Consider the following 27,454-nt stretch of genomic DNA (forward strand, 5'->3'; position numbering starts at 1 on the left):
TGTAGAGTATGGAATGGTTTCTCCTACAAGTAAACCAAACCCTTGGGCAGTTGTCACCAAGACCAGAGCAGCTATGCCTGTTCAGATCATTTTATATCTAACAGGCAAACTTTACTCATATTCAAAAACTACTATCAATGTTCAACTTACAGACAATATTTTATAAAACAATTATTCCTTATTTAAAAAGATTTCATACTGATAAATCTTTTTCCCTTACTAATAGTAATTCCTTTAAGGCAAATGTTAAAAGTAATAGAATTCCCCAAATTAAACCCAAAGTAAGTGGAACACAGAAAATAATAAAAAATAATGAAACAGAAAACTGACAAACAGGAAAAATCAACAAAGCCAAAAACTGGTTCTTTAAAAAGACTGATAAAATTGATGAGCACCTAGAAATACTAAACAAGATTTTGGAAAAAAACAAAACAAAACAGAAATGATCAAGTTTAAGAATAAAACAGTGGACATACTATAGATTATACAAAAATTAAAAGCATAATGAGAGGAGATTATAAATAATTTTAAGCCAATAAATTTGACAATGTATATGAAATAGATTCCTTTAAAAGCACAACTTACCAAAACTGACACAAGAAGAGATAGAACATCTAAAGAACTCTATAACCGTTTTCCACATAAAGTACCATATCATCTGCAAAGAGTGAGTCTGACTTCTTCTTTGCCAATTCGGACGTCTTCTATTCTTTTTGTTGTCTAATTACTGAGGCTAGTAACTTCTAGCCTCAGTAGACTAGACTTCTAGTCTAGTCTAGACTTCTAGTACTATGCTGAACAGCAGTGGTGACAGTGGACTTCCCCGTTGTGTTCCTGACCTTAGGTGAAAAGCTCAAAAGACTCTATCCCAAAACTCCTAGAACTCAAGCAGGAATTCAGTAAAGTGTCAATATATAAAATCAATGTACAGAAGTTAGTTGCATTTCTATACACCAACAACAGGACAGAAAAAAGAGAAATTAAGGAGTTGATCTTATTTACAATTGCACCCAAAACCTTAAAATACCTAGGTACAGATCTAAGCAAAGAGGCAAAGAATCTGTACTCAGAAAATTATAAAATTCTCATGAAAGAAACTGAGGAACACAAAAAGAAATGGAAAAACTTTCTATGCTCATAGATTGGAAGACAAAAATATTGTGAAAATGTTTGTGCTACCTAGTACAATCCACACATTTACTGCAATCCTATCAAAACACCATCAACTTTTTTCAAAGAAATGGAACAAATAATCCTAAAATTTGGATGGAACGAGAGAAGAACCCAAATAGCCAGAGGAATATTGAAAAAGAAAACCAAAGCTGGTGGCATCACAATTCCGGACTTCAAGCTCTATTACAAAGCTGTAACCATCAAAACAGTATGGTACTGGCACAAAAACAGACACATAGATCAATGGAACAGAATAGAGAGCCCAGAAATGGGCCCCCAATTCTATGGTCAACTAATCTTTGACAAAGCAAGAGAGAATGTCCAGTGGAAAAAAGACCGTCTCTTCAACAAAAGATGTTGGAAAAACTGGACAGCCACATGCAAAAGAATGAAACTGGACCATTTCCTTACACCACACACAAAAAGACTCAAAATGGATGAAAGACCTCAATGTGAGACAGGAATCCATCAAAATCCTTGAGGAGAACACAGGCAGCAACCTCTTCCACCTCAGCCACAGCAATTTCTTCTTAGAAACATCGCTAAAGGCAAGGGAAGCAAGGGCAAAAATGAACTACTGGGACTTCATCAAGATAAAAAGCCTTTGCATAGCAAAGGAAACAGTCAACAAAACCAAAAGACAACTGACAGAATGGGAGGAGATATTTGCAAATGACATATCAGGTAAAGGGTTAGTATCCAAAATCTATAAAGAACTTATCAGACTGAACACCTAAAGAACAAATAATCCAATCAAGAAATGGGCAGAAGACATGAACAGACATTTCTGCAAAGAAGACATCCAAATGGCCAACAGACACATTAAAAAGTGCTCCACATCACTTGGCATCAGGGAAATACAAATCAAAACCACAGTGAGATACCACCTCACACCAGTCAGAATGGCTAAAATTAACAAGTCAGGAATTGACAGATGTTGGAGGATGCGGAGAAAGGGGAACCCTCCTACACTGTTGGTGGGAATGCAAGCTGGTGCAGTCACTCCAGAAAGTTGGAGGTTCCTCAGAAAGTTAAAAATAGAGCTAACCTATGAACCAGCAATTGCACTACTGGGTATTTACTCCAATAAAACAATGTAGTGCTCTGAAGGGACACGTGTGCTCCAATTTTTATAGCAGCAATGTCCACAATAGCCAAACTATGGAAAGAACCTAGATGTCCATCAACAGATGAATGGATAAAGTGGGGTGTGTGTGTGTGTGTATAATGGAATACCATGCAGCCATCAAAATAAATGAAATCTTGCCATTTGCAACATGGATGGAATTAGAGGGTAATATGCTAAGTGAAATAAGTCAGTCAGAGAAAGACTATTATGATATGATCTCACTGATACGAATACTTTGAGAAATAAGAGAGAGGATCATAGGATAAGGGAGGGGAAAATGAAACAAGAAGAAACCAGAGAGGAAAACAAATCATAAGAGCCTCTTTAATTTAAGGAAATTGTGAATTTTGTAACACTGATGAATTACAGGCCTGTACCCTTAAAACAAATAATACATAAATGTTAATTAAAAAAAAGAAATTTAATAAGAAAAAATAAAAAATAAAGAACTCTACAACTGTTAAAGAAATGAATTTGTAATTTAACGGTTTTCTAAAAGAAAACTCCAGAACTCAATGTATCCATGTTAAACTCTTCCAAGAATTAATAAAAGAGATAATATCAATCATACACTATCTTTTAGAAGACAAAGGAAAGAATACTTCCCAACTCATCCTGTGAAGTCATTATAATCCTGGTATCAAAACTAAACACACAGAGCACCTGGGTGGCTCAGTGGGTTAAAGCCGCTGCTTTTGGCTCAGGTCATAATCCCAGGTCCTGGGATCAAGGCCCACATTGGGCTCTCTGCTCAGCAGGGAGCCTGCTTCCCCCTCTCTCTGCCTACTAGTGATCACTGTCAGTCAAATAAATAAATAAAATCTTTAAAAAGAAAAAAAAAACTAAACACATGATAAAGTTACAGACCAAAATCTCTCATGAACAGCAATGTAAAGGAAAATAAAACCTTTAACAAAATATTAAATCACCTAGAAATATATAAAGAGGATAATATTCCATAATCAAGTAGAGCTTATTCCAGGGATTAATGGCTGGAAATAAATTAATGTAGTTGATTATATTAACACATTAAGGGGAAAATTTATATGATCATTTTGGCAGATGCAGAGAAAGCATTTGACACACCATTTATGTTAAATATATAACCCACTTATGCAGTACCCACTTATGTAAAAATCATTCCGTAAACTAAGAATAGAAAATAACTTCCTCAGCCTATAATGGACATCAAAAAAGGAAAAGTCTATAGCTAAGAACACATACCACAACAGTGAAATAGTGAATGTTTTTTCCTAAGGTTGGGAATGAGAAAGAAATGTGTTATGTATACTCTTACCACCTCTATTCAACATTTTACTGAAAGTCCTAGCCAGAGCAATCAGACAAGCAAGAGAAATAGAAGGCATTAAAACTGAAAAAGAAGCAAACCCTCCCCCCTTATTCAGTGCTGACATGTTACGTATATATAAAAAGAATAAATCTGCAAGAGAACTATTTGATCTGATAAATGAATTCAGCAATGTTGTAGCATATGAAGTCAATGTGTTAGGAATAAAAAGGCTAAAAATACTATTTACACAAGTATCAAAAATATCCAGGACATGAGAATAAATTTAACCAAAGTCATGTAAGGTCTTCATTTAAAAAAGATTTTTATTTATTAGAGAGAGAAAGCAGAAGTGAGAAAAGAAAGAGAGAGCACAAGGAGGGGAGAGGGACAAAGGGAGAGGAAGAAGCAGACTCCGTACTGAGCAGGAAGCCCAATACGGGACTCAATCTCAGGACCCCAGGATCATGACCTGAGCAAAAAGCAAACACTTAACCAACTGATCTACCCAGGTTCCCCATCATATAAGATCTTTATATTAAAAATTCTAAACACAGCTGAAAGAAACTAAAGGAGACCTAAATAAGTAGAAAGATATATTACAAATGCACACATTGAAAAACTCAATATTGTTAAGATGTTAATTCTCCCCAAATTGATCAAGAGATTCAGTACAATGCCAGTCAAAATCTCAGCAGGCTTTTCTTCAAAGAAAAGGCACAAAATTAAAATAGGAGATAATCATGAACCCAACATAAAAGCTACAACAAACAAATTACTAGAAATGGTGAAAAGAATACACCACTTCTGTTACCATTCATTCTTCCAAGTAATCCATAATCTGTCTAAACATGAAGAAAATGTCAGACACATAAAATTGGGGGATACTCTACAAAACCTCTGGAGTAGTCTTCCAAAGTGTCAAGGTCATAAAAGACAAGTAAAGGCTGAGGAACTCTCAGAGACCAGAGAATACTAAGGAGTCTTGACAATGTGGTATCCTGGCAATGTGGTATCCTGGACTGGATCCTTGACAAAGACATTAAGGGAGAAACTCATGATATCTGAACAGAGTCTATACTTCATATACTGTACTGATGTTAATTTCTTAGTTTTGAGAACTGTACAATGTTAACATCAGGGATAGCTGGGTGAAGCGTATATAGGCCCTTGATATACCATCTTTGCAACTTTTCTGTAAATCTAAAGTTCAAAATAAAATGGTAAGGGGTGCACCTGGGTGGCTCAGTGGGTTAAAGCCTCAACTCAGGTCATGATCCTAGGATCCTGGAATTAAGCCCCGCATCCGGCTCTCAGCTCAGCAGGGAGCCTGCTTCCCTTCCTCTCTCTCTGCCTGCCTCTCTGCCTGCTTGCAATCTCTGTCTGTCTGTCAAATAAATAAATAAATAAAATCTTTTAAAAATTGTTAAAAAAAATTAAAATAAATAAAATAAAAAGGTTGTAAAATGGTAATAAAATGTAGCAATATATTCATGAAAGTGAAGTGGGCAAAGATTTCTCAGAGGAGAAATTTTCTTAGAAACGAATAAATGTAGAAGAACAAAAATGATCAATGATAACTTGGATTTCATCACAATTAAAAATGTGCATCAAAAAGTACCATCAAGAAAATAAACACGTAAGCCACAGAATGGGAAAGAAAATCTGCAATGCAATCTAAGAAGTGACTTCTATCTAGTACACAACAAGCACTCTGATACCTAATAAACAACAATAACAGCACAATAAAATAGGCTAAATGCTTGAAGAGAGCCACTTCACAAATGGCGTTTAAGCAAATTGCCAATACATGCATGGAAAAGTGTTTGACATCATTTCCATTTGGGGAATGCAAATTAAACCCAGAACGAGATGCCAACAGTCACCTACTAAAATGATTAAATGAAAAAGACGACCGTCACCAACTGCTGAGGAGGAATACACAATACGAAAATTCTTGAGTATTGTTGGTCAAGTATAAGATGGTAAAGTTGCTTTGGAAATCTCTTGCAGTTTCTTTAAGTTAAACACAATCTACTCTACAACCTACCAGTTCCACTCCTAGCTATTTATACAAGGGAAGTCAAACCATAGGTGTACAAAAAGTTTTGTACTACAATGTCGATAGCTGTTTAATTCATAATAACCCAGACCTACACATAGCCTAGATTCCCATCAAAGGATCAACCTACTGTGATACATTCATATAGTGTATCTTTTTTTAGTGTATTTTTAATTTTTTATTTAGTGTATTTTTTCCCCAACAATTGCAAGGAGAAAAGGAACCACTGACAATACTACTGATGAATTTCAAAAATAATATGTTGAGAAAAAAAAAAGCCAGAAACTAGAAATACATACATCCTATTTCTACAAAATTCTAGAGTGGGTAATAAGTTCAAGGCTTGATTCTGGGAGCCAGGGAAACTGACTGGAAGGGAGTATGGAGATGATGCCTTTAGCCTTTGCATTTATCATAACTGATTGAAAGGTACATTTAGTAACTGAACATTCCACTGCATGCAAATTATACCTCAATTAAGAAAAAGATAACACAGTTCCTAAGAATTATGAATCATTACAAGTTCTTAGTTAACATCCTTTTTCCTTTATACTTCAGGTCTTTCCTACCTCCGGATGAAAAAAGCCTTTTTCATAGTTCTAGTCCTTTGGCCACTTCTCATGGAATACATGGAATGGTGGTATTTTTTAGCCCAGCCTGTTGGGAACTTTCAGCTAGGCCAAACTACCCCTCTGCCAGGTGTCCCTGAAAGGCTTCTCAAATGTAATATAGAATATTCATGCACGTGCTATTTACTTCCAACACAGCCATCCAGAGCATCAACCTCATAAATGCTTCATGTTTTAGAAACTTTTAAAAAGAAAAGAAAAGAGTTCCATCATCACCCCTCTCTTGGGAGAGTTTTAAACCATCATGCCAAATACAGTATGTTTTAAGCAAACTTTTCTTCCCTCCACAGGAAGCATGACAGTAACTTAGCTCCATTTTTGATAGGACAATATAGGGGAAATCTGAAGATAAGATGAAACCGGGGCTCTGTTTAACCTTGATCTACCAGGATCTTCTTACAGTTGCCATCTCTTCGAACCAAATGCCAAGTTGTTCAAAGTTAAATGGCTCCTTAACAAGTTATGGGACTGTGCACACAAAGGGTTGATAAAGACTTTGGTCTGAACATTTGTGATTCTTACCAGAGTACAGATCGTCAATTTCTAGATAAAAGCTTTCAATGCTAAAAAGCGTATGTTGTATCTGGAAAGAAATATGCTTTGGGCTTAAGAATCCGTAAGTACTTTATTTCACATTCTATCCAAGTATTCTCAAGAGCCGCAATTACAAGTTCTATAAACTTAGAAGTTAATTTGTATTTTTGCAAAAGGAACATTTAAAGATGACTAGGAATTTCTGAATTGCAGTTGGGTGGAAAGTGAAGTCCAATGAACTCATTCAAAAGAGAGAAAGCGGGGCGCCTGGGTGGCTCAGTGGATTAAGTCTCTGCCTTTGGCTTGGGTCATGATCTCAGGGTCCTGGGATTGAGCCCCGCATCGGGCTCTCTGCTGAGCGGGGAGCCTGCTTCCTGCTTTCTCTCTGCCTGCCTCTCTGCCTACTTATGATCCCTATCTCTGTCAAATAAATAAATAAAATCTTTAAAAAAGAGAGAGATAAAGCACATAGTGACAATAGTTGTTCTACAGCATATGAGCGTATCTATAATGCTGATGGTCTAATTCATCGAATCAGATATTTTAAAGGACTGGTCCATCGTTCTTTGGCAATAAAAACTCAATTTTGCTTTGGGAAAAATGTTCCCCAAATAGAAAATTTCTGCATCCTTCATTTCTGATATTTGTGGAGCTTAAAAATAAGTGTGGTGAGGGGAGAGAACATGCTATGATCTACCCCACTATGCATGTACTAAGCATATTAAATGTGTTTTTTGCCTCTATAAAATCATACTACAGAATTCAGTTTTAATGCTGCACTTCTTACAGTTACAATTAAACCACGGTAAAGAACTAAATTATTAAACCTACATATAAAGGGTAACCAAGTCCTGCTTTAAGAAACATCTCTGGTTTTGGACTATGGGATGGGCAAGAGAGAATTACAGCAGATAGCTTAATGTAGGGAGTGAGCTTATCTATGAATCACCTTGCTAGATATGACCCTCATAAGAAGAAGATCAGATACCAACCCAATTCAAGGTATTCTCTGTAGGTTTGTTGTAACATTTTTCCCTTGAGCTTCCTTATCCTGTCCTTCCTCTTACAAGTACCACTGAAAAAACTTTTGTGCCCTACACTGGACAGGGGATTGAAGATGTTTCTTTTTCCCCATAAGACATGCCTCAGGGACTTAAGATTTTTGGAAAGAAAACACATACACACACAAACACAACACACAACACGTACAGAAAACAATACAATTCCTCCACCTTCAGCTAGCACAAATCTTAAATATTCTTCAAGGTTCTGTTTGGGTAACATTTCCTTTGAGTTGCTTCCCAAAGAAATCAAGCTTCCTACTCACATCCCAACTTGCATTCTCTATTATAGCTCTTAATTGATACTGCTACGATCTATAGTTTACATCTAATGATATTAGTACTCACAAAATAAGAGCTGAATTCCTGAGCTTTTCATTTAAGTTTGGGATATGTAAGAAGACTATCATTAACAGGAAGGTAAAGTAGTGAATATCCTTCTTTAATTACTATCACCATTCCTCGGTCTGCCATATTATGTAACAAATTCAAACTTCACTTTACATTTGCTTATTGCTGTACATTTCATATTAATCTGGCAAAAATAGCAACATCAGAAGGTCACTCTATCACATGCTATGTTTCAGATTTAGAAACTATTAAACTGACATATAAAACCCAAAACTCTACTTCATCAACTTAGTTTTCCCACGTCCACAGACTCCAAAAGGGAATTTCTATTTTAGAACTAAACCATCGAAGCAAATGACTAAGGCTTTTATTATTAATATTATTGTTGTTACAGATTTTCTTTCCTTTTGTGCTCACATTGATTCAAATTTACTTCTGGCTTGACACAGGTGACCAATCTCTATTTCTTTTCAAGCTCAATGAGAATATATTCCTACAAATTATGTTTATTAATTTAGGTAAACACAAACCATTCCAAGGAGTGATTCTCACTAGCCCAGAGCACGATCTAGGAGTTTATGTCTGTTGCTTTGTATCTTCTTGAGGTCCAGGACCACACATTAATGTGCTGTGTTCTTGACAGACCATGGCATCCAGTACATAGTCGGTATTCAACCCCAGTTTAAAGAATGGATGCCCTACATTTAGTCTTGGGCAGACGAAAAGACAAGGAAAAATGAAGAAAGACATCATGCTGAAATCCCAGCTTTCCACTACGTTCAGCTTTCCTTTCTCTGCTTCTTTAGGGGCCCAGAGTATGAGGCTGTCCTGGCAGGCTGAGCAGCTCAGAGGCCAAGCACAGGTGGAGGAAGGCAGAGTGGAGGGCACACACAGAACAGGACTGGAAACCTCAGACCCTGATATCAGCTTAGCACACAGAAGACACACAGGAAATGGCATATATCATTCCAAGGCCCTTAAGCTGAGCTTCCATTCCCAGGGAATGGTTATGAGTGAATAAGTCTCACAACTATGGATCAGGAACTGATTATGTCCCTTTTATGCTATAGGCAACCATGCAGCTGTTTAATTAATATCCACAAAGGCTGGATAACGTATGGCAATGAATCACTGTATTGTACACCCAAAACAATATAACACTGCATGTTAACTACACTGGAATTAAACTAAACTAAAACAAAATAAAATAAAAACAAAGACAACCTGAAAAAAAATATATCTGCAGGGGCTGCTCAGAGGAAGATGAAGTTGTCATTCATACATTCAATAAACATTTATTGAGCCCCAGTTCAAATGTATGAGGAGCTGAGGATATAAGAATCAAGGATTCATAGTCCTCAGGCCTTATGGAGTAACTTGCCAGGGGGTGATGGTCATGACATCGACCAATAAGCATAAGACCAGACCCCCAGTATTTATGCTTAGAGAAGAAACACAGCTAGTGAGAGCAAGACAGCAAAGTGTGAACACACGGTTACAAGAGCACAAAAGGAACAGAAAGCGCACTTCTGAGTCCACCTGCCACTCTCTACGAGAAGCACATAAGCCCAAGGGCATCTGCAGCCAGAGCCAGAGACATGTTGTTACACGTTCAGGTGTGAGTTCTTGATGCTTCTCGCTTTCCTACTCTGAGCTCGTTCTATTATTTAAAGATACATATGTTTCCATACAGCAAAATCTCTAGCCAAACTAACCACTTCACACATTATTAATTTATACATTAACAGAGGACTGGCTACATTAAAACAGGTATCAACTATTCTTTGTGGGAGATGTAAGGCATCTCAAGGACAGTTTTGATTAAGTGTAGTTTTATCTCATACCCCAACTTTGAATCTGATGGCTCCACTGGATGTGCTAAGTGCTTCAAACACACAGCACCTGGATGAAGGGACAAGCCTGATGTGTCTCCAGCGCTGCAGGGGATCAAAAAGGATCTATGCTTTTATTACTCAATAACTTGCTTCAAAAACACCATACACACTTAATAATGCTTCCAACTGATCTCTTTCTAGGAACTTGATTTCTTTCCTCTGCACATATTAATAAATCAACAATTAAAAATAAAATTTCTGAAGTCAAACCAATCAGAATTTTTCCCACTAATGTACATCTCCAAGTAATCTAAACAAAAGCATCACAGCCCATTTGCTAACCCTGGTTAATTTCTGCTACATCTCCTAGCAGCTCCCTGTGGCACCCTGGTCTCACACAGGCTCAGGGTATAAGCTGATGTGTAAGTTGATACTGGAATTCTCTTGATAGTGGAACCCTGTCTCCTTGAAGGAAAGGAGGTGAAAGTTGCATCTCTCATTTCTCAACTTCTCGTGCTCCTACTTGTACAAGGCAATGGTCGCTTAAGTCAAAAGCTAGGAGATGAATAATTAAACAATTTTCCAAAGGTCTCCAAATGAGCCAGAAGCAATCCAGCCCCGGTGCCCCTCCAGAGCTCCAAGCCTTAAAAATATTAAAGTGTCCTAATCAGAGAACCATGAATGTATACTGAGAAACCACAGAGCACGTGGGAGGCTATTTCATGCTTCAGAGCCCACAAAGCTATTGTGGGACAGATGTACTAATATGGGAAAGAAAATAAAAGTTCAAGGCTAAATAACATCACAAAAACCTCAGAATGGTAGTTAAACAGCATTATGTAAGTCTTTTTAATATGCACGACATGAAGTCAGAGATCCTTCCTTGAATATGTTTCCAAAGGCTCTTTGTCCTATAAATATTTGCAAGTAGAGGCTGATATTTATAGGTCATCTTCACAGAACATCGTCACCTAATTATATTTATATAACAAGAACAGGCTGGACTTTGTTCACCAGTATCAGGTGGAACTTGAAAGATACCAATGATAAAAGAATCTTCCTTCAAAAGCTAAGTAACTCTATCTACATAAACCAAGTTGAGTTACTCTTTTTAGCATCTTGCTTCAGGTAAATAAGGCTGGTACTGCTCAGTCTTCAACAGGAGACACAGAAAAAAGCTAGAAAGTGAGTTACAGTTGCACAGGCAGGCCTTGGCGATTTGTTGGGTAAGGTGATACCACTGCTGTGGTTTGTGATGGCCCCAACCTCAATTCATTTGAACAAAGAATTGCATCACCCCAGCGCTAAGGGACCTGTCAAATTAGTGTGGAGTCCATTCAGATCAATTGTCTTAGAGTTGCCATAGCCTCTAACTATAAGAATGCTGGTCACAAAACACCTGGTACAGCAGTGTCTATATACAAATCAGAGACATGCCACAGAAACCAAACTTTTGGGACTTAGATTAGATGCTGTATATTAAAGCTAATTTTTACAAAAGCACAAAAAATATTTTAGACCAGTTTAATATATTTCAGGCTATGGTTTAAGAAATGGTATGGGTAAATGTCAGTAAAAACTTTATTAAGTAAGAGAAAACTCACAACCAATTAGATTATGTAATAAAAATTAATTAAGCCCGTGGATCAACTTCATTCAAGAAGAAAAAAGGATATATTCCTTCATTTCATCATGAAATCTGACCATCTACCTCTTTCAGTATAGTTTCATGTTAAATTTATGTTGACCTCGGTTTTTTTTAAATAACTGGTTTCTCGGTCCCTAGGACTTCTCATACGAATCATCTGAAAAAACTACCTTAAAGCATATCTATTTACAGAAAAATGCTCTCTTGGAACAAAGCATTTTCTGACATCACATTGCATTGCTCTTACTTGATTTAAGTCCATACTATAATAAAGTAAAAAGAAATCCAAAAATGTTAAAATAAATACGTTTTGAGAATAACATTTCACAACCAAAATAGCTTGAAAACAGTATTTCCAAACAAATGAAAATGCTGCGGTGCCAACAAATATCTGAGAATGAGCCTCATTTTAAAATACAGCTTGACATGTTCAGTGAAGGAGAATCAGGGGTAAATTCATTATCACGCATTTCGAATTTTTATTTTATTTAAATGTACATCTGACTTCTTTTCATGTTTCAAATTCAGGAAAGCAGAATATCCTGGGATATTAAAATAAAGTATTTTCTGGATTATATAGAGATTGCCACAGACCATACTAGCATCTCTCTTAACTTTAAGAAACTGTTGACTCTAGCTAAGAGTGTTCAGTGCACAGGTGAGGTCAAGAGGATAAGCTTGGTTTACCCAGACCCTATGCCTTCCCACCAAGAAATGATAAGAGAAGGTTTATACATGGAAAGTGAAATAAAAAGTCATACTTCCTTTTCTGAGGATTGCAATCTAACAAGACAGACAAGCAGAACTAAGCAAATAGCTGGTCCCAGGAAGAGCCTGGCAATGTTGCAGGGATGCGAGTACAAAGTTATAGGTGGCCTGAGCTTGCACTGCCAGCTGGGTCTTCAGTGTGATCACTGTAGGCTGATCCCCTCTGTCACAGAGTGCAGACTAAGCCCTGACCCCAGGCATGGATACCATGAAGCCATCTGAATGTGCCAGGAACTTGCTTTGAGAAGGGAGACGAAGATTGTCTGGTAGGTGAGATAGGCTACTCTCCTCTCCACCCAACCCTCCCTCTCTCTTCCTCTTTCTCTTTCACTCAACTCCTACAGTTTGGCACTCTGGGACAAACCAGGCTTCTGATCAAAGGCAGAAGTGACAGGGGTCCAAAAGTGTTGGTTAATGCATGCACCTACTATGCAAATCTGTGAGACAGGGGTGACCAGCCTAATGGCTTTTATATTTTTTTAAAGCATTAGCCACTGACAGGTTAAGTTTGCCCCCGGGACTCAGGAAGTTAGCCCCAAAACACAAGCTCAGATACAGGTACTTTCCAATGTATGGTTCCCAAGGACATATTCCATTCCCCTGCGTCTTTAATGAGACCTGAGAGCTGTCCATTTATAATGGCTCCCACAGCACTTCTGGGGATGACTTAGTTACTTGCCTAAGCTTTTACAATACTAAAGTTCCAGCAACCACTAGTTTAAGATTTAGAATTGAAATTCATAGAGAATAGGGTTTGAAGTCGCGGAGTCTTGGCTTTTTTTTTTTTTTTTAAGATTTTATTTATTTATTTGACAGACAGAGATCACAAGTAGGCAGAGAGAGGAGGAAGCAGGCTCCCCGCTGAGCAGAGAGCCCAATGCGGGGCTCGATCCCAGGATCCTGGGATCATGACCTGAGCCAAAGACAGAGGCTTTAACCCACTGAGCCACCCAGGTGCCCCGATTCTTGGCTTTTTTAAACTTCACAACATCCTAGAAGGTTCACAGTTTTAAGACACAGAATAAGCATTAATTTTCATGACCCTAGGATCAGTTTGCTTTGTAACAAAATCAACAACATGATAAAACAGAAATAATGGCATACTTCCCATCTCATTATTTTTGGTCAGCTTATCTCTGGGTGTGAAGAGTCAGGACCTAAGAGTAATATCCATTGACTAGTTGGTGAGCTCACAGCACTAGCTGAGATGTTAAGAATAGCAAGCTACAAGCTGGCCTCATGTAGAACTCAGACTCTGGCCACCAAGAGAAGCCATACGCAATAGTTCCTTTTTCAGGGATCTGTATGGCCAGGAAGCAGAGAGGACCCTTCTGGGTACAAACTGAGAAGGACTCCAGCTTTGAGGAGGCGATGAGGTGTTAGAAGAGCTCTGTTGGGTTCTTTTCCTTTTTCACATCAGTGAGTACTTCAAATCACCATTAGTCATGGAGTACTGGTTAAAGATCACTGGGATAATTTTGTTGTTGTTTCTTTTATATAAACATAAGTATAAATAATTTGTATTGCAAGGTTTGCCATGTGCTCTCTTCAGTCCATGGGGACCCCCAAAGAACAAGATATACAAAAGCACAGTCCTGGTAATGATAGAGATGAGGTTCATTTATCTTTCCTAATTTAGCACTACAATCAGTGTACAGATGAAACAGCTCACTCTGCTTATTTTCCTCATGGTGAGAGAGCATTTCAGAAGATACTTCTCTTCATTCCAGATTTTATGCTGATTAAAAAAAAAAACAAAACATTATTTGGAAGTAGAGCACCCTCCAGTTATGTGGGGTAAGTAACAGCCACCACCAGGAGAACTGTTCTGCTCCACAGCTGTCCCCTGTGTCAGTGGCCTCTCCCACAGCCCCACTGGCAAACCCTGCTGACTCTCCTTGCTTGGGGCAGTGCTGTACTGGAACCCTACGTCACCTTACAAACTGTCTACCTGCCCAGCTACCCTGCAGGAACTAGGTGGGCAGGGACAGCATCTTGCATTAATCTGTGTCTGACAGGTACAAAATGCTCTTTGATGTTAGTTCCATGCTCTTAGGATCTGAGAATGTAACTCCAAGAGTTTAAAAGGCTACACAGAGAGGCAGCAAGGTCAGCATTTTCCATAGGACCCTGTGGACTTCATAGTTAATCATATTTTCCAATTAACTTTTCCACAGTGCTCATAGATCTTCTTGTTTTATTCCTGATCCTAATGTACAGTTTCAATAATGTGGGGTTTTTTAATTGATGTTAAATAAGCTCCCAGAAGTTGCATTGCAATGAAGTAATTTCACTGAAAGGCAAACTAGATTTGCTTGTCAGATAATAAATAAATGTATGTTCATAATTAAAAGAGATTTATCTTTCCAGAAAGGAGCATAATGAAATGAAGAAGGTGGTACAGAAATTCTGAGCTCTATACAATTAGTGATGCATTTCACCTGAGATCTTTTTCAGAAAAATACAACATTCAGAATAGTAAAGGCTTGAAATGAGTTTGAGGACCTAGCAAAAAAGTAACAAGCTTAAACTAGAGGCGGTGGTTTTTAGGTTAAGCATCTGGAAGACTCTCAAACACAAGATCTGATAGCTGGTGGAAAAGATAACTAAAGATGGCTGGAGGTATTTAATAATAAGGCGGTCCCAGGAGAGAAGTGGACTTAGTTCAGCTCTAGTACCAACCCCGGCTGAGCAGTACTACCTTCCCTGGGTCCTGTGACTTCCTCAGCACAAACACCCACTGTGTGCTCCCAGCCTGGGGAGGCAGCACCAGCATGTCTTGGGCAGCCAGGAATCCCCGCAGATGGGTTAAAACAACAGCACAAGGAAGTGAAAGGGACCCTGTATAAAAGAGAGTGGGTGAAGAACTGAACCTCTGCCCATTAAAAGTTGGACTCCTGAAGCTTCTCTCCAGCATAGCTCCTTCATACCCTCAATGGTGATGCAGATAGCGCTGTCTAGATCAAGTATGTGGTCTCTTTCAGTTCCATGGCTTGACACTAACCTATCAACAGGGCTTCTGCGGGTCTAGAATGTAAATATTTTGTGTGAGTTTTCACAAAGTTCTGAGGTTGGAAGTTTCTGGGAAGACTCCTCTGTGACCCAGCATATAAAGAACTACAAAGGCAATTCTCTAAAACAACATAGTGACACAGGGCCACAAAGGTGCTACACAGGTGTCCTTAAGTGCCTCACAGGCAGCTAAAGACAATCAAAGCAAATCAGCTCTCAGGAAGTAGGGGTACAGGGTAAGGACAGAGAAGGATGTCCTGCAGACTTCTACCCTGGAGATGGGACAAAGTGTACCACGGGCCTTAATCCAACAGTCAGGGCTGCAATGAACCTAGACAGAACAAAAGGCCAGATCCAGGCAGACTTTCTGGACAACTTGTATTAGAACAGATATGATATATTCCCTCTTCTCATCTGCCCCCAAAAGGAAAAAGCTTGCACTCCATTCCTGAGAAGGGGCCAGTCATGAGGGAGCACTTCCATCCTCACTCAGCCTGCTCCCTCATGACTCCCTCCCTGGGCTGGAGGGAATTTTCCTATCACTGCTTAAGAGAGAAGGATCCACATGCCTTAGTCACTCTGCTATTTTGGCTCTTTCTATGACAATAGTGCATTTTTAAATTTATGATGCATTTTTAAATTTACAGTTGATATACTGTACATAGAATGTGATATTAATTTCAGGTGTAAAACATATGGATTCGACAAGACTATACATTAGGCTGTGCTTGCCACCATAAGAGTAGTTAGCGTTCTGTCACCATAATGTCATTACATTTTTTCTGCTCTCCTGCCATGTAGAAAGCTTAGCTAGGCAGGGCCTGCCTCTCATGAGAAGCTGCAGGTGTCCAGCATTTTCTGAGACCACTGGGACTGGAATGTTGAATTCTGGGGAGAAGAAACAGAGATCGAAGGCCACCCTCTGTAATCCACTTGACCAGCTGAGATTTTGACATACACGTGACTGTCACTTGTGTCCTATTTCCCAATTAGTCCTAGATTCAGGAGGGGACAAAAGGCATCTCTTCACATGCCTCTTCACACTCCGGCACCTTTATGTTTGAAAAAAGGAGGCTTCCTAATGTTTAGCTTTAGCAAGGGAATGGCCAATGTCCACTGTCACCTCCCATTTGTGTGGCCTTTTTTTTTTTTAAAGAGCAACTGCTATAAACAGAGCTCATTCTTTATTTTTTTTCATTGTTTACATAATATATTCAGAATCATATGGTTTCTGATGATTAGAATTTTGTCATGCTTGGAAAGGAACAGAAGACAGTGGCTGAGAAGCACATCCCCTCATAAAAGACACCTGAACAGTATGCGCAGGATGACTAATATTAAGGACTTGAACATAATAGTTTTCCTCAGAAGAAACAATCTTAGTTTCTAAAGATAATTCACTTCTGACATCTCAGCTCCTGATTTCAGTGGCTGCACACTGAGTACCTCTGTGCCACACTTAGGACAAGTAAAGTACATGTCAAATAAGAGACTACTTTTAACGCAGTAGTAAGAGAAGATATGCTCACATCCTATGGTTTGAGGCATGGTGGGCTACTCTCCACACAGAGAACACTGTTTGCCGCTGGTAGATAACGTATTGTCACTATTAGCACTAGTAAGAGGAATACACCATGAAGACAACTTATCAATTTCTGGATATTAATAAGTAGTAAGAGAGGGGAGCATCAGTAGCTCAGTTGGTTAAGCAACTGCCTTCAGCTCAGGTCATGATCCTGGAGTCCCAGGATCAAGTCCCCCATCGGGCTCCCAGCTCCACGGGGAGTCTGCTTCTCCCTGTGATCTTCTCCTCTCTCATGCTCTCTCTCTCATTCTCTCTCTCTCAAATAAATAAATAAAATCTTTAAAAAAAAATAAGTGGTAAGAGGAAAATCAGAAACTCAGCAAAATCATGTCAGAGAAGTTCCTTATTCAAATACTCAAAGCCAACATCATATATGTTTGGGGCTTGCAAAATACAGAATGAATGCCTAGGAGATGTTCTGTCAAAGTTGCAAACTTGCCCCTCTGAAGGAAAATCAGGAAATTAATCAGCCCACCCAATTTAAAAAGTCCAACCATGATATTCATACACTGCCTGGCTTTCCCAAATGATGGTTTCGTAAGAGGTCATAGCAGCGCTCTTCCAGCCGCATCCCGCCAATCGTACACACAGCATACCACAGCTTCTGATTCTTACTTGGTGGCTGGTACCTCAGCTTTGGGGAAAAATCATTTTTGTACCAAATATTCAAAATGGATTGTCCCACGGTGGCATTTTTAGAGTAGCTGGTGAATTGCCACAAGAATGCTTTTACCTCTGGTTCAGAGTGGGCTAACAGCCCTGGCTTACATCGATGAAAGCACTGAGAAAACTGGACCCAAACTAGCTGCTCCAGGGCCTTGTTCAGCTTAAGTGCATCCAACGGACTTATTCTTAGCACTCTGTTTGTTTATCCTTTTCATGTTCTCTTCTCTGGAAGCCATGTCTTCTTTGAGGGTCTCTTACTGACAGCCAGTGAAGAAGGGAGAAGTTTTAGGAGTCTGCGAAATGCCCCTGTTCCATGTAACTTTCTCTGAGACATTCTCTGGGAAGCCTGGCTTCTCCTAGCAGAAGCTGGATTAACTGCCCCCCTGCCCTTTTTAAAGGATTTTAATTGTCAGAATGAGAGACAGAGAGAGAGAGAGCGTAGAAGCAGGGGGAGTGGCAGGCAGAGGGAGAAGCAGGCTCCTCATGGAGCAAGGATCCCGATGCAGAACTCGATCCCAGCACCCTGGGATCATGACCTGAACCAAGGGCAGATGCTTAACTGACTGAGCCACCCGGGTGTCCCTTTGTGTGGCCTTCCTTTATCCTCAGCCATGGAGACAACTTGGAATTTCTCTTGACACAGTGTTCACATGAACGGTCACCACCAATAAACTGCCACTGTGACATGAAATTATCTGTTATCCCAGACCTTTACATATTGGGCACTTGCTGTATTCCTTTCTGAAGAACTTCTTACTCAGCCAGAAATGTTATCTGGGGTCATCATTCATTCACTCACTGTACAAATAGTTAATGAGTAATTTATAACTCAAATGGGGGAGCAGAAAACAGTTATTGTCTTTATGGGATCTCTTTAAAATAATGAAGTGCTGAGGATAAAAAAGTACCATGAACCTTACTGAGAGGACATACTCTCACCACACTAGGGGTATAGTTTGGAAAGAAAGAGACTGAAAAGTTCAAATATTCCCAGAGATGGCAGACCATCTGCCAGGGGTGTGTGATGATCTTGTGTTCTATATGACAACAGAGAACTTCCTGAGACCTTAGTCCCATCATGAGTATTTCAGGACTCTACAAATAGCCCCATATCCAAACGCCTATGGTTTGTCCTAAAATTCTAACACCACTTCTCCATTCTGAATACACCACAATTTGAAACCACTTCAGTATTTTCCATTCCACTTAAGAATGTTAGGGGAGAACTGACGAACTTGCAAGGAGGAACTGAGAACCTCTGCTTGATGCAGCCCAGCTGCAAATAAACATGCTTCCTGTTAAGTGACCCCAGCAAGCACCCTCAATCACAGGAGCTGCATGATACATCAGTCAACAGAAGCAAAAGAAATGGAAGGAGGTGGGAAGAACATGGATTCAAACAAAACCCAAACCCAAACCCCTCCATTATTTACATTCCAAAATCAGAAGAGGAAGACCTCCGAAAATAATTGGTTGATCTTGGAGCCTAGGTAGGTAGGTGAGCAGGAATGTACACAGGTAGGTAGGTAGGTAGGTAGGTATCCATGGTGAGAGCGAGTGAAACAGAGGGGGGGGGGAGTTTTCCAAGATGCTTAAAAGGAAAAATAAATATAACCCAACATTCACATGTTTTTTATTTTTGTTTCTTTTCCCCCATTCTGCTTCTTCCTCTGTCCCTCAGAGACTACAGCCCTCGGAGAAACGGAATTGGGTATTAGCTGGCTAGTAATTAGAGGATCTAGGTTTGCTGATACGGAAGGATTAATGAGAGCTGGCCACACGATGCTCAGCTAATCCCTCACCTGAGGCACCAGGGGCTATTATGGCCTGGTGGTGCTGTGCGGGCAGGAGTTCCCAAGAAATCGAGAGGATCTTTTCCTGACAGCTTCATAAGCTGAGTGTCAGCACCTGGCTTGCTTTGATGATGGGTTTTACCCTAATCAGACCACCCAGGAACTGCAGGGACAAGAAAGCCAGCTGAGTTTCAGGGACATGTCCATGAAGCTACAGGAGGATTACAGAAAAAAGGCATTCTTTTTATCTGTCAAATCCAGATACATTCCTACATAGACAGGAGGAAATGCCATTTGGGGCTGTGTGCTATTGCAGTTTACAGCTTGTAACTTCATCTTCTAATTTTTTTAGGACAGTAAGAAGTTATACAATATTCAGGAACAACATCCAACTTCAAACTCAGAAGTCCCTAGGAAGGAAGAAAGGATTAGGGTGCATTCATTTGGTTTGAAGATGCTAGCCCCAGTGAGAAATTACTGGAGTAGTGAAGTATGAACACACTTGTTGGAAAGGTGAACACTCTTTAAAGTACTAATGACCTTCATTAAGAAGAAGTTTCTGCTTTCAGTAATTATTGCCTGCATTCTCTGACCTCAGTCCAGACCCCAGTCCAAGCTGGGTATATCTGTGGCATCATCCCTTGCCAACACTGTCCTCAGACACTCAGGTTTAATACAGGACATCTGTGACTATTTGATGCATTCCTAAACCCAAAAAGTAACATTCTAGAATGATTATTTATATTCAGGAAGAAAAGAGGAGAAAAGTACAATGAATTTCATGATGGACAGGCATAAAAATCAGTGATGTCCAGGTTGGAAAGGCCAGGAGAGAGAAGAAAAAAGAATAGTACCAGCCCTGTTTTCAAGGAAATTTCATAGGCAAAATAGACAAGTATACTTGTCTACTTGAAATTAGGTAAGCTATAGGGCTGGGGGCATGTGAGTTGACCTCAATGCAATTCTATCATTTATAAAATGGCTATAGTAGAAGTATGTATCTGATGTGGCTGTGTCGAAGGATCCAATGAGTTAATACGTGTAAAGTACTTAAAAGAGTACCTGGCACATAGTAAATAATGATGATGGTGCTGACACTAATGAGGATGATGATACTGTTGTAATGATTAATTTTTTTAACCTTTTAAAAACTGAACTATGGCTGATCTATGTTACATTATGTAATGTTCAATTGTATGTGTCAACTTGGCTAGACCACAATACCCAGATATTTGGTGAAACGCCATTCTAGATGTTGCTATTTTTAGGTACTGTAGATATTTTTAGAGGGGATTAACACTTAGGTCAAGAGATTTCAAGTAATGTAGATACTTTCCATAAGGTGGGTGGGCCTCATCTAATCAGTTAAAGGCTATAAGAGAAAACAACTGAGGTTCCTGAGGAAGAGAGAATTCTGCCTCCTGACCTCCTTCAAATTCAGGCAGATTGCAGCATGAAGTCTACTCTGGGTCTCCAGCCTGCTGGCCTGCCCTGCAGATTTTACACTTGTCAGCCATCATAATCATGGATCCAATTTCTTAATTTCAATCTCAATCTCTCTCTCTCTCTCTCTATATATATATATCTTCATACTTTTATATATATTGATATAGATGCATATATATACATATAATCTTCATATACATATTTATAGATACTATGTATACTTTTGCATATATATATGCAAAGAATATATGTATATATTCTTAGTATATACTATACTCTTACTATATGTATATATATGTAAAATATGTATGTAGGTATATGTATACCCACACACACACACACACACACACACACACACACTCTATTGGCTCTGTTTCTCTGGAGGGCCCTAACACAAATGATATTTTCTTTTATTATTATTTCATGACCAAAAAAGATGAGAGATATACCAGGGATCAATATTACAAACAAGATTTCAACTTGACTAACTTTTTTTGTAAGGCCATCCTGTTTGACCTTGGTTCCCTGAGAAACTGGCAGAATGTGAAGAGGATAATTTACTTAATGCATACCTAGTTATTTCCTTTCTATAAGAAAATAAATACAAATGTTTAATTAAAATAAACAAGTAACATTTAACCTTCTTGATTACACCAGGGGCAAAGGTCTTCACACCCAACTCACTTAATCATATAAACACAACTCAGTTCTTGGATTTAAAAGGGAAAAAGGCGTCCCTCAGTTCCCCTCTTCACTTTGTTAAAGAACACCTAAGCTCTTTCCTATGGAATAGTTCCTATCAGTTTAGACTTACCCTGTATCTAAGGAACATTTAAATATTTGCAACAAATGCAAATGAATTGTCCAAGAAGAAAAATCCAACTCCATACAGCTTTAGAAAGCCTATGATATATTAAGAAACTAACAATTTTCTTTATATTTCCTATCTCCAGACAGGGACAAATAAAGATACTTGTTAAAACTAAGCTTCCCTAAACATCCAATATTCTGACTACTTCTGCTAGATTAATGAAACACTTGAAATATAAAAAGTGAAATTTGTATTTCTTTCATTATTTGCTTATGGCATTAATCAGAACTGCTTTGCTAACTACTCTATTGTCAGTTTTCTATTAGGATAAATCTAAGGTATTAAGAGTACATAAGAGCTGTATATTTAAATCTTGTTCCAAATGATGACTACATTGTTCTGATGGGGCCCATAGCATTGAGGTTATCGTTGGATGTGTTATTCTGTATTGAGCTAAAAGCTAATTTAGGCTAAAAGTAGCCTTCCACAACCACTGAGATCTCATGTTTCACTAAAGTTTACCTCCAAATTTAAATGTCTGATGTAGCAGGAAACTTGTGCTATAACTTAAATCAGGAGACCCTGGTGTCCCACAGTTTCTATGTTGAGTTTGCATATGAGTGTGCATGGGGTTTGTGTGTGTTGTTATAGTTAATCTGCTATATGGGCTTTCCTCTGTGACTATAAAATGTTTTACACATATTAATTAGAAAAATATCCCTCTGAAGAAGTAGGTAGAATTTTCCAGTTTTCTAAATTATCTTCCCAGATAATTTGCTTCCAAAACTAGAACTAGAACTAGGAGGCAATTCTAAATTGTCATGTTTTCTCTCTGTCCCTTGTGTTCTCACCTGCTTCATGACCACCCCCCACCCCTTGCTCCTTTTCTTCAAGTTCCAGATTTCTAGGTCCATCATAAAAGGAATCAACAAGGACTCTGAGCATTCCCAGGATGTACTTTGGAAACCTTGAACAGTTAAACGAGCTTCTGTTTCTACTGACAGTAAACCAGGATCCAGTGAGCCCTGCCAAGGAGGGTCCTGATGAGCATTCGTCATTAGGGTAGGGACGGGGACCGGAAGGGGAGTTTCTTTGGCAGTTAGAGTAAAAGAAACTGGCCTAGCCCTTTTCTAAATTGACAAAGACTGTGAGGAATTCCTTACAAGATTCAGCAGCCATTCCTGCTACGAGAGGCTTTGCCTGAAAATTTTCTTGGACTTTTGTGTTAGGAGCTAACAAGTACTATGTTATTGTTATGTGTTGGGCTTATTAGAGCAACTAGCATACTACGTTCAGGAAATCTAGCAGTTTTACATAATATCAATTATATATGGTACCGGCTTATCACAGTCCATTTTTCACTTCTTTACTAATAGTACCTGAAATTTGTTGGACAAGGCAATGTACCCACTTTAAAAACCACTTTTCCTTGTTTCTGCTGTGACTACTCATATGTTAAATCCTACTGAGTGGAATGTAAAAAGTTACCTAGTGGGGCTTCTGAGAAACTTCCTTAAGAGGGGACTTACACAGCTAGCAGTCACCATTCTGCCCATCCCCCTTCTTCCTCTCCTGTCAGGAATAAGATGGTGATGGCCAGAGCTGCAGCAACTCCCTTGCGACAATAAAGCAGCACTGAGGATAAAAGCTACGCACTAAGGATGGTAATTTAAAAAAAAAAAAAAATGGGCCTGAGGCATTGATAATATTATGGTTAGTCAGCCTGTTGAGATCGATCAATCAAGCAATCAATCAATCATTTAAAGATCCCTGCAATCTATCTCCCAAGTAGCTGCAGTCACCACCCTTTTTCCTAGTCAATTATTCAGCCTCTGCTGAGTGCCTAATGTGAGCCAAGTGCTGAAGGTAGCAAGAAGGGTGAGACATACTTCATGCCCTCACGGAGCTAACAGTCTTCTGGGGGAAACATTCAGGTAAGGTGCAGGGTGCATGTTGTATGACAGTAAGATGTGTGTTATTAACCCATTCAAAAGAGGTCTATTAAGTCCCACTAAGTTTTATATACTCTCCCAGGGATACGATAAGGGGTTTATATCTAAATGGCAAGGAGAAGAGCAAATTGGAGAACCAAAACCAAAAACAATAAGATTAATGAACAAGACAAGGTCAGAAAATAGGGGTGTTGTGATAGTGAATGACAGCCTGTAGCCAGCAAAGGCCTATCTGTAAAGGTAATATTTAATAAATAAAGTTTACCTGCAAATTTAAACCAAGATCCTGAACAAAGAGAGAAGAAAAAAAGAACAAAGCTGACTTATGGAGGGCTGGGGGAAGAATGTTTCTGGCAGGAGGCAGAGTTCCTGCAAGTGTCGCAGGCAGGTATAGGCTTAGCATGTTGGAGGATGGTGTTAATAACTCCAAGAGAGAAATTAGTCCTGACTGGGGTAGTCCTGACTGAGGGAGAGGGAAATTAAGGATGTTTCCCAAGTTGGCCTGGGCTGCAGCCAAGTCCTTCTCCTCTCTAGAGAATTCCCAGCAGAGAAAGAGCACAATTACGGAACCCCCTCTCCACACCCTTCCTCATGCCCTACTCAGCAATACACACCACTATCAGGGCCTCACTTCCAACCTATTTTCCTTCACTGAGAAATCATCCCACAAGACCCAGAGAAAAACAAACAAGCAAACAAACAAAACAAACCGAAGAAACCCATCCTTTTCCTTCTGTATCAGGGGAAAGTAATTTTTGGCAGCACTGGCACTTTAGAAGCAGTCGTCATGATGGAGGAAGGCCCAGCCTGGACCCAGATCAATGGCCACGTAGAAGTTCACTAACACACCATTCCTGTTCAAATGTTGCCTGGTACCTCAGTTCAGAAGAGTCAACTGCAGCTTCCCTGGCCAGACGCCAAGCCAGTGTGGAAGAGAAGCAGCCCAGAACCTCAAAGCCACAAGAGAAACTGAGGCAAACTCAGGCCCCTTACTCCAAAACCCCATCCTAGTTCCTTATGCGGCCCCAGGAACATGCACCTATGTGTGCAGGACAGCACCTGTGTCCCGAGTACCCTCTGATGGCTTCATGACACTACCAAGCAGATGAGGACGTCACTAATCTTTTGGTTTAGTTAGCATTATTCAAACAGTTGGAAGTGCAGAAACACACCAGTCCACTGACTTTAGCAGATTCCGAGGTGATTTATCCAATTTTCAATAAATGATGATGTTATCATATGGACAACAATTCTTTGATCAATAAAAGAAAACGTGACACTGTCCTCTTCTCAAACCAAAATGTGCTCTTTCCCTCTGGGGGAAAATATGTGGGTTTATCAAGTGAAAAGGTATTTCTTCATTTTAATGAAGATCCTTTCTTTTCATAGATTTACTGCACTCAATAATTGTCAAGTTATTACCTGGTGATCTATTTCTAATGAACTCTACTTGGTTAAAGAAGAAGCTGAACATGGAAGAATAATTTCTCATTGGTTTCCTATTACCTTTCTGATGACTGTTCAGTCTCTCATCTAAAAGTAGGGTTGGTGATGGTTTTGTGGAGTCTTCTGGTGATTTCCCTCTTACATGTTTCTCTCAGATTAGCACTTTACATAAAACTAGGACTAGTGGATCATTTGTCCCACTGATGCCTCTATTTGCAATTTTTGCCTGATCATCTAGATTAGACAGAATGTTGTCTCTCAACCTAATCCATGTTGTCTTCTGTAAGTTCTCTGTGCTCAAAATAAGCCTACTTATATTGACTTTTTGTTCTAATGGCCCAAATTGAGATTGGAGTTGATGATCTTGGGGTGGAGTGGATTATATTTTTTCCACGTTCTCCCAGTGTGGATATTTCTCATTATAAAATTAAAGCTGTTTAAATGTTATTATCTGTTCCCCTATCAGGAATAACATCCATATGTAGGAATGTCCTAATAAGTCAAGTGGGATTAATTAGACAAAAATTCAACTTTAGGCAAAGCAGACCAAGAAAGGATGGTGGTGGGGAACATAAACTCCCACTTCTTCAAAGTGCAGAGGTTGGCCAAAGCTTCCCATCTTCATCAAATTACACCACCTGCTAGGGGTTCAGGCACGGAAAGAAACTTGGAGGGAGTTGCCCTTCTTTCACAGGCGGTCAAGGAGTTTACACTCTAAGGATGAGTAAACATGCTCTATAACTCTTTGTTTTTTAAAGTTTTTCAGCAGTTACATGCTATAAACCATGCTTGACCCCAGAGGTACAAAGAAGAAAAAGACAAAGCAGTGAGTAACAGAGCTAACCAAGGAGCTCCTCTGTAGCCAGGGTGACAAATAGTCGGTAGCCCACAAGACCCAAGTCCAGAAAGAGCTTACTCTGCAATGTAATCGTCAGACTACAAAATAGACATTTACATTTAATTAAGAAAGGAAATGGACCTTAAGAGGTTGTCTGTTGAGGTTTTTTTAACTTCTTAATTTTTTTAAAAGGTGTTATTTATTTATTTGTCAGAGAGAGAGAGGTAGAAAGGAAGAGAGTGTACAAGCAGCAGGAGCAGCAGGCAGAGGGAGAAGAAGGCTCCCTATGGGACTTGATCCCAGCACCCCAGGATCATGACCTGAGCCAAAGGCAGACACTTAACCAACTGAGCCACCCAGGTGTCCCTCTGTTGAGTACTTTAAAACAGACTTAGAGAAAATAGTCCACAGGGGATTTGGGTGATTCTCTGACATAAACTCTAATGTGATTCACCCATTTAAGTATTCCACAGTTAATGGACACCACTATGTATGAGATGGCATTACAGAGGCAAGACATGATCCCTGCTCTTGAGATATCTTGTCCTCAGAAATAAGTGACTATACAGAGATAGCTCAGAATACAAGACTTAGTGCCTGCGGGCTGATGCAGAAACAGGAACCAAGCATGAAGGAACCAGAGATCAAAGAATGGCCTTTAATTGGTTCTCAAAAGATACATGTGATTTCTAAGACCTGTATACTTTTATTAAAAATTTATGTTGTAATTTCTACTCTTCAATAACAACAGTGGCTCCTTCTCCATCTGTTCATATACTGTCAGGATCGCTTGAATATATGTACACAGAAGGTACAAAGGAGTAAGTCTCCATTATCTAATTAGCAAAACACAAGGCAAGAAAACCATTCTTTGACTAGGTAAAACCACTAGCCTAATCGAACTCTAAAGAAAACTCTAACACTTTCCTTGAGGACTCCTGGCAAAGAGGACCTTCTCACCATTTCCACAGATGGAGTGAAGAGTGCACGGTGAGCACACTGAGCGCCTTCTCACCTAGGAAGTCACACTGCCCACCTAGGCACCCCAGCGGACCCTGCCACAGTGCGGTCGGTTCTGGCCCTTTCTCCTCTTCCTGAAGGCAACTGGGAATGGCGAGTTTCTGCTTTTCCATCTGTCCAATTTCTAAAGTCCCCTACTAGTTTCTCTCTAGCCCAGAGAAACAAGAAACTCACTATGCATCTCATCCTCACTGGGGAAACCCTATGGGGTCCAGGTTACACAACAATGATTTCTTCAAACAGCTTCTTTTGTCTCCAAAACCCAGACCACAGGCATTTTTAGACATGGCTCAGCTCTGCACTCTGGGATATATAATCATGGAGAGTAAGCCACACATGGGCAAGATGCTTTTGGGGTTAGAAAGCAGAGGTTGTCAACAAAAATCTTACCGGCCACTCAGGAAACC

At 39.4% G+C, this 27,454-nt stretch overlaps 1 protein-coding gene and 1 pseudogene across 1 annotated transcript in view; both read right to left on the reverse strand.

The window, feature by feature from the left end:
* The window catches only part of AFF3 (AF4/FMR2 family member 3), a 536,398-nt gene that overhangs the window by 351,957 nt on the left and 156,987 nt on the right, over positions 1 to 27,454 (reverse strand). The gene's annotated exons all lie outside the window — the stretch shown is intronic.
* LOC122916379 lies at positions 16,877 to 17,977 on the reverse strand (annotated as a pseudogene).

Source organism: Neovison vison, chromosome 8, assembly GCF_020171115.1.
Source record: "Neovison vison isolate M4711 chromosome 8, ASM_NN_V1, whole genome shotgun sequence".
NCBI classification, from domain to species: domain Eukaryota; kingdom Metazoa; phylum Chordata; class Mammalia; order Carnivora; family Mustelidae; genus Neogale; species Neogale vison.